The sequence below is a fragment of the Episyrphus balteatus genome, chromosome 1 (genome assembly GCF_945859705.1).
Source record: "Episyrphus balteatus chromosome 1, idEpiBalt1.1, whole genome shotgun sequence".
In the NCBI taxonomy this organism is placed as follows: domain Eukaryota; kingdom Metazoa; phylum Arthropoda; class Insecta; order Diptera; family Syrphidae; genus Episyrphus; species Episyrphus balteatus.
In genome coordinates this window covers 113709145-113721444 of record NC_079134.1, presented here as the reverse complement: position 1 = coordinate 113721444, position 12300 = coordinate 113709145, and the positions used below count along the sequence as shown (strand labels likewise).

Here is a 12300-nt window from a genome sequence, read left to right as displayed (position 1 = left end):
TATGACGCTTTAGAAGACCAAATATAAAAATGAAACAAGCTGATGGTGTAGACGGAAAAACTTTCGCTTGTTTCATAACGTTTATTTGTCACCATTGCGTCAATAGTTTAGAAAGATAAGATAAGTTTGAATGCCTTTAGTAAAGTTTCTGACTCATTTACCAAAAAGTGGCTAGGTATTACTTTACTTGCTATTCTGTACCCAAATTATTGTACGATAAGAAAAGGTTTTAGACAGAAAAAATAATGATTGTTGATTTTTCATTTGAAATGCGACAAAAAAAACTTTTATATTTTAGGACTGGAACTGGAAAAGTCAATTGCACTTCTGATTCATATTTATGTTACCTTTGTATTCAAAGAAAGATTACAACGTTATAATATAACATAAGCAGGAGTGCAGTTTAATAGGTGTAGCTATTGGATTAAATATTAGAAATATTAGAAAAACAGTAGAAATACAGTAAAACACGCTTAAGAGAAACGGAAAAATGTCACAGTCCCTCTTCCAATTAAGCGGGGTTTTCACTTAAATGAACCACGATTATTGCAGGAACACAAAGAAAAATCGGAGCCGGATTTGAAACTGGAGTCGGAAAAAATGTCACAACTTATCGTACGTCTTTCAGAAAGTACGCACACTATATGTCGTACAGCTTTTTGAAGTTGGATGCCATTTGGTACAAATCATCAAATTTCTCAGAAAATTATTTTTTCGACTTTGTCCATTTTTATTTCGAATTTAACTGTTTATTTATTGTTATTCAAAATTTGTTGGTATCTCCGACCACGAATTTTTGACTTTCTGAAGTGAGTAATTGCAATTTTTACCATTGGCCATCCAACTAGGATTTCAACCTCCACTACACAGGTTTTACCATTCAAAATCAGTCTTCTATGATACTAGACTGTTCCCGTATGCAATGTTTCCATCTTCCCATTTTTGTCAAAAAAATATGAATAATTTTTCAATAAAACCTATGAAGTGAAGATAGATAAACAAAAAAATAACCTTTTATAGAACCTTAAATTCTAGAAATAAGACGAAAAACTAATATTTCTTCACATAAACCGATGCATTACTATTATTTTGATTGAAAGAATTATCAGCTTTGATTAATAACACTGTGCAAGTCGAAATTCTTGACAGGCGCGCGAATAACTGTTTCGCCATATTTCGGACCCGAGATATCCATTGGCATCATTAGTTTTTCGATTTATCGGTACGACTTCGAACAAAATTTTTTTTGAAAGTTTTTTCAATTGTTTTGAGAATTTTCCACTGTTTTTAGTCATTTTTCAATCAAAAACATTGTTTATATTGCTAATAATTCTGCTCAAACGTTATTTGCTACCAGTAGAAAGACATTGTTAACAATTTTGAACAATTTATTTGAAAGTTTAGTGATTTTTTTTGAAAAAATTTAAAAAAAATCGAAATTTTTTACATTGTTATCGTTTTTTCGCTGTTTTTGTTCTCATTTGCACAAATACATAGCATGTTTTCCATTAAAAATTAATTTAACTGTTAATTTAGTGTTGGTTAAACTTTGACATACTATCGATAGCATCGATAACAAAAAAATATCGAGTATATCAATACTTCACAAAACTATCGATAGTTTCAATACTTCCAAATTATTATACCACAAGGCTACCGATGTAATTAGAGTTTTTCTCTTAAGCGGGTTTTACTGTATGCGTAAAAAGAAGTTTTGTTATAAGAGAAAACTTATATTAAAGTTGAAGCTGGTTGGAAACTGAAGGTAAGCAAGCCACGCCGCCCCAAGGCGCTGTTTTTTGTAAGGTATGTCAAGTTGAAGGATGCAGTTGAAAAAAATCTGATATAAAATCATTCTCAATTGAAAATACTGAATTAATTTAAAAAAAAATATCAAAATATTTCCACATATTTCTGTGTGTGCTAGTCTTAGAGAAGATTATAAAATGGGGTGCTTGTTCCTATCTCTAATACATTTGTAATGTTATTTGTCATATGAATTGACAGGGAACGCTCGGGACGCTTAACTACTTTCAATGAGTAATGCAGGCCACAAACAAAAACGTAAGTTTTCTTTGGTGGCAGTCATCAAATGCAAATGAAGTGGACCAGGATCCAGGAGCCAGGGCCGTACACAACAGCATTGGGGCAAGCGGGGTGGTTCCCCGGGGCCCCCGACGGACGCGACGCCATCCATGGCCTCGACTGGAGAGAAGGAAACTTATCATAGAAAAAGATAAGACATTTGACTTGAAGCACTTCAGACACAAGAGAGACACATTAAACATTATATTCTTCAGTGTAATGCATTGCCAGCCACATAATATTCATCTAAAAAAAAGAACTATTACCTCAGGGCCCCAAAAAAAATAAATAACTTGTGTAAAAGAAAAATTATGCATTATCTTAGGGCCCCTTAAAATAATAATTGAATTATCTTAGCGACCAACAAATAACACTTCAGGTGGAAAAAAAAATAGAAGGTATGGCGTATGCGTATTTTTTTTCTTCCTACTATCAAAGGGGCCCCAAAATTTTTTTGTATGTGAGGAGTATAACTTCAATCTCGTTTACACGTGTATATAGAATCATGTTTTCATTTATTAAAATAATTACAGTAAAAGAAAATCTGGTGATAACTTTTGCGCTACCTTGTTTAAGTAAACAAACACGTGCGACCTAATGTATTGAATCCATAAACCCCTCCGATTACCGTTGTACATAGTGCTAAACCTATTTTTTTACGGTTTTAATACTGCATTGAAATTCCTTAAACATACAAAAAAGTTTGACGGTTTTAAGCATCCCAATTTTTTATTAAATTAAAATTCAAACCCAAAATAAATATTTACATAGGTATGTTTCAAAACTGTATTTTCTCCTTCCCTGAATTTAAACTTAAAAAAAAAAAAATTGTAGAAATCCATACACTTTGTTTACTCACTATGTGTACGGAAAAGTAAAAGTGCTTTGCTAACAAATTCATGCACTTTTAATTCAAAGACATTTCGAAAGTTGTAACGTCAAATCAAACCACCGATCACACCTTACTTCAGTAGATTACAATGTTATATTTTGATATTGTACTCCCGGAATTATTAGAACATGTAACCAGATTTATGATGACACATACCTATACATTAAACCATATGTACTAAGAAAGGTTTACATATATACTCACAGACAGTGACCCTGAAAGATTGCGACGTAACACTTATAAGAATGGTGTCTTTACTGCAGTTGCTAGGTATTTTCAGTCAGTCAACTTAATTTTTGAAGTTTTTTTGTTTCTGATAATCCGGTATTTTACTTATGTATGAAAACTTTTGCGGAGCACCAGCCACAAAATTGATGACCTTATTGAATTAAAAAACGAAGAAATCTTAAAAGATTCCACTTCTAACCGACGAAATTCAGTAAACAATAGTTTAATTTCTTTTTCAGCTATGTAGGTAAGTATTGGGTGTTTCAATTCGTAAATTTCAAATCAAGTTGGGGCCAGAAAAATTCGTCACTCCATTTGTAGTTTCTTTAAGTAGTTTCGGGGTTGTTAAAAGAGGCTTGTCAACCCCTTTTGGAATGTAGCCTTTTCCTCCTATTGATGATTTTCTGCCTAGTTCTGTCTTGTGTAAAAAAAGTAAAACTTATGAAGCAATGATAGAGCCATCCTTTGTGTGAATAGTATACACTCGTTGTCCTTTTCGTCTTCAATTGTTGTATTATATGTATATAGGCATGTATTTTTGTATGCTGCGTTGCGTGGTAACCCAGGGATTATTTTTTTTTTTAGAAAAACCAAGAATATTTTTCTTTTTTATGACAGAAAAGGATATGAGCTTTTTTTTGGTGAGAACAATACAAAGGTACAAATCGACAAAGATGACAGAGGCAGGAAGCACACTCCACAAAATTACTCTTTTTTAAGACGCGCAAACTTAAACTTGGCACATGTTTTTTTTAACCAATACTGATGATGGCGAATAAATAGGAAAATTATTTTCAAGGAAATTATGTATTTCAAAGGAAAATAATAGAAAAAAATGTGTTTTTTGATTGCTTCAGATTGAATGTAGGTAGGTTCTTCCAGTATTTTGTTTAACGCTTTACCCACTTAATTTGTACCGACTTTAGAAAATTCTCTCGGGATCGAAATGACATAACCACACTCTGCAGGCTGGACACTTTTTTTATATTTTGTTAAACTTTATCCTTAAAAGAACATTTTCAACTTTACCGGCGATTCCAAATAGGATTGAATAATTAATTTTTATGATTTCACTTCAATCCATACCAAAATTTATTTAAAAACTCATAGGTAGGTATAATAAAACATAATTTTCCTCGTTAACCATTAAAAGCACGAAAAACGGACCTACCTACCAATAAAAAATCAACTTTTATGCAATCATACGGAAGCAGAAATCACGATCCCGTTTTTCGGTTCATTTCCTTTTCTGCAGGATTCACTTAGAAATAAAGGACAATACAAAAGAAATCATCCCAGTATATGAAACTCTAGAACATTGCATAATACTTTGTTTTGGAAAAATAAATAATTTTCATATTCGGTATTGAGTAAAACATTAAATATAGATATTCTTTGAAAATGCGATTGGTTATGAGTCACTGAATGTTAATTCCTTATTTAATTTGAAATCACTAAAAGTATTAGATGTTAAATTATATTTTATTTGTTTGAAAGGGAGCGAACACAGGACCGCACACTTCCGCACCGAAAATCAATGCAAAACACCATATTGATAGTATTTTTGGTTCTCCGTATGACGAGGAGAAGACACTACTTATCCGTCGTCGCAGCTCTCTCTCTCGATGGTGGTACATACCATTGTAGTGGTGGTGGTTTGGTCTGGTTGGTTGATGGTGTCACGACTCACGAGTGGGCTTTATGCTCCATAGGAAGAGGAAATGGTTTTTCTCGAGTATAAGAGAATTTAATTGTTTTTTTTTTTCCAGCAGGGGCATTTTTGAATAAAAAAAAGGGATCCAATTGTGTTGCCATTTAGCAGAAAAAGCCCGTATTTGCTTGTATGTTTTCAGTTTACCGTGTAGAAAAAATTTTAAAGAATTTGGTCGGTTCACGGATGATATCATCATTAGAAAATTAAAACAATTATTTGTTAGCGAAAAAAAAGTATTGGGCTGTCTTGGGATTCGAACCCCAGATCTCTGGTGCAAAAGACAAATCTTTCAATAATTCAACACCCTGTACTGACTCTAAATACGTATGGCTCTCTTAGTAGGACTTGGCGTCATATGACTTATGCCTGCTAACAGGCTCAGACGGAACGTGATGATGAGTTAAGCTTTTTCGTGAATGCAGCCGAACTGGCTGTTATTGGCTGCATTCACGAAAAAGCGAAAAAGGGTTTATCTTTTAATAAGACGTTATCACGGAAAAAAATAATTTAAGGCAGGGGCGGATATTACGGCTTACCAAAAGGAGATTTGAAATAAAATAAAAACTACCTATTTGCAGTGCCAGCTATTTATGGCCAAATGGGCTCCTTGGTGCTAGTGAAAAGCTCGTTAAAATTTTGAATTCCGATTTACAAAATTTTGATTTTTTTTTTACTCAGACAAAATATTTTCCAACGAAAAATTAAAGCTTTTAAAGCTACAATATGAAGGGACTGCCATAGGCTACTCCAGAAATTTAGCCATATTCTGAATGAAAAAACAAACAAAAATAAACACATTTTCTCGAATTGTTGTTGTAGGCTATTGATTATGTCGAAAAAAACAGGGTAATAAGGAACTAAGACGTTCACGGGTTTTTATTGCAGGAATCGTTCAATGGGTTATAAAAGAATATAAAACCGCGGAGTGCTATTAAATGAGAGGGTGGAAACTGAAGATAGGGGTGCAAAAGCCCCCTTTTTGGTTTTTTCAATATACCTCGTAAACCAAGCAAAATTTTGATATATTGTCTATACAACTTTTTGTAGAGAATTAAATTTCCAATTGGAATAATGTTTTTTAAAAATTGAAAAAAAAAATTTCAATACCAAAATAGTCGAAACAATCATAAAAAAAATATCAAAAAAATCGATTTTTTGAGTTTTTTTGCTTTTTTAGTTGTACATTTTTTTTGGGTTGAGATAGACATAAACATTGCTCCAAAGAAAAAAAGAAGATTAAATTTCCTTCAAAATGCTGTACTCACTAAATTTTTTCATTGAAATTGACCGAAGTATGGCCATTTTAATATATCTTTTTTCGCATTTTTAGTTTTACTTAAGTTAAACAGAAACATTTGAGGGGAAAGTACGATTACTTAAGCACCAAGAACTGATAATGAGACTTTGTAGAGGGGTTAAATACAATCATTGTTTACTATGGGAGGGAGGGTCAATGTCCCCCCGTTTTGGAGGGAGGGGCAATTTTCTAAAAAAAATACTTAAAATTAAAAAAAATTATTAAAAAACAACGGCAACACTTACGGTTTTGATTGATACTTTTTTCAAAAGCTAGAATTATAATCTTAATATTAATTTTAAAATTAAGTTATTTTAATCAATTCTTTTTGAAATAAACGAGTGATTCCGATAAAGAAAGTATTTTGTCTATTTTTCAATTTTCTCAAAAAGTAGAAGGCATAGGAACATTATGATTTTCATGATTTGATAAGAAATCAATTAAGGCAGTTTACTTTGTCGTATTGAAGTCCACAGTCTTTGTGAAAATTGTACTCAATGTGCTTTTTAAACATTTTTTACAAGTTTTGACTTTGAAATCGGGTATTTCAAAAAGAATTGATTAAAATAACTTCATTTTAAAATTAATATTAAGTTTATAATTCTAGCTTTTGAAAAAAGTATCAATCAAAACTGTAAGTGTTGCCGTTGTTTTTTAATATTTTTTTTCAATTTTAAGTATTTTTTTTAGAAGATTGCCCCTCCCTCCAAAACGGGGGGACATTGACCCTCCCTCCCATAGTAAACAATGATTGTATTTAACCCCTCTACAAAATCTCATTATCAGTTCTTGGTGTTTAAGTAATCGTACTTTCCCCTCAAATGTTTCTGTTTTACTTAAGTAAAACTAAAAATACGAAAAAAAGATAGATTAAAATGGCCATACTTCGGTCAATTTTCAATGAAAAAATTTAGTGAGTACAGCATTTTGAAGGAAATTTAATCTTATTTTTTTCTTTAGAACAATGTTTATGTCTATCTCAACCCAAAAAAAATGTACAACTAAAAAAGCAAAAAAACTCAAAAAATCGATTTTTTTGATATTTTTTTTTATGATTGTTTCGACTATTTTGGTATGGAAATTTTTTTTTTCAATTTTTAAAAAACATTATTCCAATTGGAAATTTAATTCTCTACAAAAAGTTGTACAGACAATATATCAAAATTTTGCTTGGTTTACGAGGTATATTGAAAAAACCAAAAAGGGGGCTTTTGCACCCCTATCTTCAGTTTCCACCCTCTCATTTAATAGCACTCCGCGGTTTTATCTTCTTTTATAACCCATTGAACGATTCCTGCAATAAAAACTCGTGAACGTCTTAGTTCCTTTCTAAACTACATAATCAATAGCCTATTGTTTATTTCTCTTTGAACAGAAGCCTTTATTTTGTTTGAATTTTTGTTCTGAAAAACCCTGTTTTGTTGAATTAAAATTGTAATATTTTGCGATCTAACTTCAACTTTGGAAACTTTTATACTTTTTTGAAAACTGCAATACTGAGACAAGTTTTTAAAATAATAAACCAGTGTCACACCATGCAATTTTTTTCCAACTTGTTGCTCTGAAATAAAAGTAAGAAATTGAGTTTTCATAAAACTTGGAACTGTTAATTAATTTGCAGCAAAATGGCGTATGAAATAAAAAATCTTTTGATCAATTAATTTTTTTCTTACTATAAGGCAATGTTGTAGTGAAAGAATGGACAAAAAAAAAACAAAAATCAATTATGGGCGGAAGAAGCAAAATACTGTTGCAAAAAGGGATTGTTCGAAATTTTACAAGAACCGCATTTGATCGAAAACCGTAAAGATTTAAGATTAACAAATTCTAAATGCCCTTTAAAGTTGGCCTATCAGCATATTTCGTTTGATCCATTACTTTTGGGACACCCTGTATATTCATTTCGGATCTAAAATAATTCTTTTGAGGTTTACAAAATGTTCTGATCCAAATTTCATGTGGAAGTGATTCACCTTTTTCATGACAAAAATCGTTATTCGAATTTTATAAAGGATCCTTTGTTCCAAATCTTTTTCTTCCTTTAATTAATAGTTTATTTTTTTCCAAACATTCTCAATCAATGTGTATGAATATGAAATCAGTTAACACAATTTTCAAAATTTTAACTGTTCAGTAGTTAAAATTGAATTGGCTTTTAGTTTAAGTTAAGTTTTGCATTGCCGAACATTCCTACATCCATTATTGTCTAATTTTTGACCAATGCTTGAATTAAGACGAAGATATGTAAGTTTTTTAATAATTATGAAAAAGGGTCTTAGTCATTTAGCAATTTCAGTTCATTTCGCATTCCCGACTACCGACATAATGATGTTCTGAAAACCAGTTTGTCTATAGTTTGCTTTCAATAAAACGATACCCTGACTGATATATTAATCTGAAAAACTTGTGTTTTTGTTTTTGAATAGTCTCTAATTGAAATGCGTGTGACCTATTAAGGTTTTACTGTTTGTTGTTAGTTTAAGGTGTTAGGAAAAGCAACGGTTAAGATTATTTCAAAAAGGACTTTGGACTTTTTCATTGGATTTCTTATAAAAAGTAAATTTTAAAGAAAAATTCATCAATTTTTTTTGTTTAGCAGAATAGGTAGAGGTAGGCAACCCCTTGTTTTTAATTTTGAATTTTGGGTACATTTTAAATTAAAACTAAAAACTGGATTTTGCTGAGTGTAATTTATAAATCGCTCAGCTTTGACGAAAACACTCTAATAGATTAAATAAAATATTAAGGACCCACCAGGCATGCTATAAGAACAAAATTTAATGAAGGGGAAAATGGTGGTAAAAAACTGCGAAAAAAACAGACATTCACGTGCTAATTTTCAGACGCGGTGCCGGAAAAGAAGCGGCAAGAATAGACAGTTAATAGAGTGGTAAAAAGTTCAAATTCTTTTAAATGGCTGAATCTTTAAAAGACCTCATCTCTAAGCCAAGAAGAGAAATGTATACAATTGGAGTTTTTGAAATCCAATCTCACATGGATAGTTGAATGTCATGTTATTAATATTTTTGGATGAAAGATTTTTGATATTCCTCACGAGTGGAACTATCACTTTTACGTTCTGTGGAAGAAGGAACCATTTTGAGCTCTACTTTATAGTCAAATAGGAAGTGTTAATGCATGGAAATAAAGAAATCAACTATGATACTATTGAACTTGAACTCCAAACAGACCTGAACCTTGTTGAACATTTTTAGAAATGACTAGTTCGAACCAAAAACATGTGTGATTGTCGATGTGAAGACAACAAACTTAACTTACAATTTAGGAGAGAGATTCAGATAGATTGCATAAAGAGATTAGGTAAAGAATTAAATTCCTGGACAGTTTAATTTTTTTTTATAAATAAAAAGGCCACTTTACAAAAATATAATAAATGAAATACTTTTTTCTAAGAAGAACCTATAAAATATTCTAATGAAACAAAAACAAAAAAAAACTCAGTTTTTCAAAATAAATGCTTTGCTATAGAAAAAGTAAAAAGATCACCGCACATTTTGAATTATTTTCTACTTTGATTTTGCCAACACCTTAAACAATGACTTGACATCACAAAAAAATAATATTTTTTCTACACTGTGAAGAAAAAACGAAACCTGAACATTTTCTCATGAAAAGGAGAAAATTCAGTTTTCTTAAATAAAGAATTTGAAACATTAGATAAACCTCCGGCGCGCGCGGCGTCTTTCCTCATTCAATTTTACCGCAGAAGGGAGGGGTACACAAGAAAAATAATAAAAATAGGAACATATTGTCGATTTGATATTTGAATAGAGCAGGGAATTTACATTATACAATTAAAAACGCACATTTTTGGATAGCATAAAAGTTTATTTAAAAAGCAATGTTTATAGAAAAAAATAAACATATAATTGAACAACGAGCGTGAGCGTTAGTTCCAGTTCAATACCAGTTCATTACTCTAAATGCTCGTTTTCAGTTAACTTATTATTCGATACAAATCTAATAACTGTCATTGGTAACACTTTTTTTAAATAAACTCTCTTTTATTATACTTTCTAAATGCCTCTTAGAATTCCTGAACTGGTTATCTACTCAATATACCTAAGGGGGATGTTGTACTTATATTGTACCCTTGTGATATCCGCGAGGGTGTCAAGAGGATTTTCTGCAGAAATGTTCCCCTTATACCAGGCCAAGGAGAGTACAACATACATACATATGTATAATTATGTAGTTGAAAAGTTGTAATGCAAAATATGTGTAATACACCGGGAAGAAGCACGAGGCTAAAAGATGCTGAGAACAATTCGAGTTTTCACGGGATGTTAAGAAACAAAACAGGATATTAAAACTTTAGTCTTATTTAAAAAATAAAACAAGGATATTTATTTAGTACAAATGTTAAATATAAGTTTAAAAATTAAACTCGTTGGTTTTTTTTATTAATTAGGTAGGTACTAGAACTCTTATTACTCGTATTTCCCCATCGAGGTGGATTTTTTGAATAATGCTGCCGTCAAGTGTGCATGCAGTGTTTTTAATTTCCAAGATAAAAGATACAAAGTATTTCCCCACAATTTTTCTTCATGCTTTTGAAGAGAGCAATTATAGAAATTTGCTTTCTAAAAATACCTCTTAGCGCTGCTTTATCATTGTGTTGAGCTGGTTTTTTTTTCTTGATATTAATCGGGTGGAGCACTTTTTCTTTTTTACAAACCGGAGTAGTGGAAACTGCTGTTAAAACGAAAATTTTTTTATGGTTTTGAAATCTTTATTTCAGAGGTTATTTTTTACTTGTAAAACTTTGGGGGAAAACACAACACACGCGGCGACGAATAATTGACAGCTGGTGACACACTTACTTTAGTGTGTTCTTAGTTGCACACACCCTTGTGCACTGTATGGTCGATTCGAGTTGCCCCTTTGCTTATTGGGACTGATTGCGTATTTTTTTTTTATGGTGACGTCGACTGGGTCTGCCATTTAAAGGCGCATGTGCCATAAAAAAAGAATTTATATGGAACTGTCAAATGAGGATTGGTGTGCAGAAAAGAAGATAAAAATAAATTTATCAGAATTTCATTTCAACTTATCTATACAATAGAAATAATAATTTTGCGGTTTTGTTTTCTTGAATTCAAATGATATAGATGAGTCTTTAGCTTCTATCCTTTTTAAATTTCAATCAGCTTAAAAAAACTGGTCACATTAATGGATGCCATTCCGTTTCCGGTCTGTTTGCGAGACAAGAATGGAATAAAAACGGAATAAGGAATGATAACGTATGCATACATTCTTGCCAGTATCGAACTATTTTTTTGACGTTGAGTGATTAAGGACTAAGCCAAAAGTTATGATTTTCAGAAAATAAAAAGATGTAATAAGTTTTTCTTTCGTTTGTGGGGGACGTGGAGTGATTTTGATCAATCAGGAAAACGAACTTTTATTATAAAAATAAGCGAGTGGTCTTTCGAATTTTGTATACAGGGTGATTAACAAGCATATTGTGCTAAAAAGCTAAAGCCTAAAGATTGGATTGACACAAGACAAAACATAAAAAAACAAAACCATAAAAGACAAAAACGAACGCTTACACTCCCAATTACGTCCCATTCCTTTCAGTGAAGTCAAAAACTCTTTTATTTTGTTAAAAAAAAGCTGTTTAAGAAATAGTTTTTGAAAAATTTATTTTCAAACTCAAAATTTTGAAATTCCAAAAAATGTTCAAAATTGTATGTATTTAAGCAGGTTATAATTTTGTTTTCAAAATTCAATAATCTAATAAGGTACTAGCAAAAAAAAAAAAACAGAAAACGGATACAAAAACACTTTGTTTTTACTCTGGAGTAATTTTAGTATTACGGAGTTCTCCGGATTTACGCCACATTTTTAGTCAGATCTACACCTCTTTGCACACGGACATGCGCACCGATGGGATATTTTTTATTTAAAATAAAAAAAAAAAAACCAAAAAAGGTTGTGTGTATTTGACTGAAAAAAAGAAATCGATCGGAACACAATGGTAATAATTATTAACGAACGCCTAGTATGTTTAACATTTAAAGAAAAAATGTATTAAAATTTAAAAAAGTTTCAGAAAAA

At 31.2% G+C, this 12300-nt stretch overlaps 1 protein-coding gene across 6 annotated transcripts in view; it reads right to left on the bottom strand.

Annotated features, from left to right (window-relative positions):
• LOC129907616 (putative fatty acyl-CoA reductase CG5065) overlaps positions 1–11102 on the bottom strand; it is a 64488-nt gene extending 53386 nt beyond the window's left edge. For 2 of the 6 annotated variants that reach the window (XM_055983901.1, XM_055983900.1), the window contains exon 1: positions 10831–11102. The gene's annotated coding sequence lies outside the window, so the exon portion shown is untranslated. Of the gene's footprint in view, positions 1–3181; positions 4356–4380; positions 5009–10830 lie in introns of those variants that run through there. The other 4 variants (XM_055983904.1, XM_055983909.1, XM_055983903.1 and 1 more) reach the window with 3 other exon arrangements.
• Positions 11103–12300: the final 1198 nt, after the last annotated feature.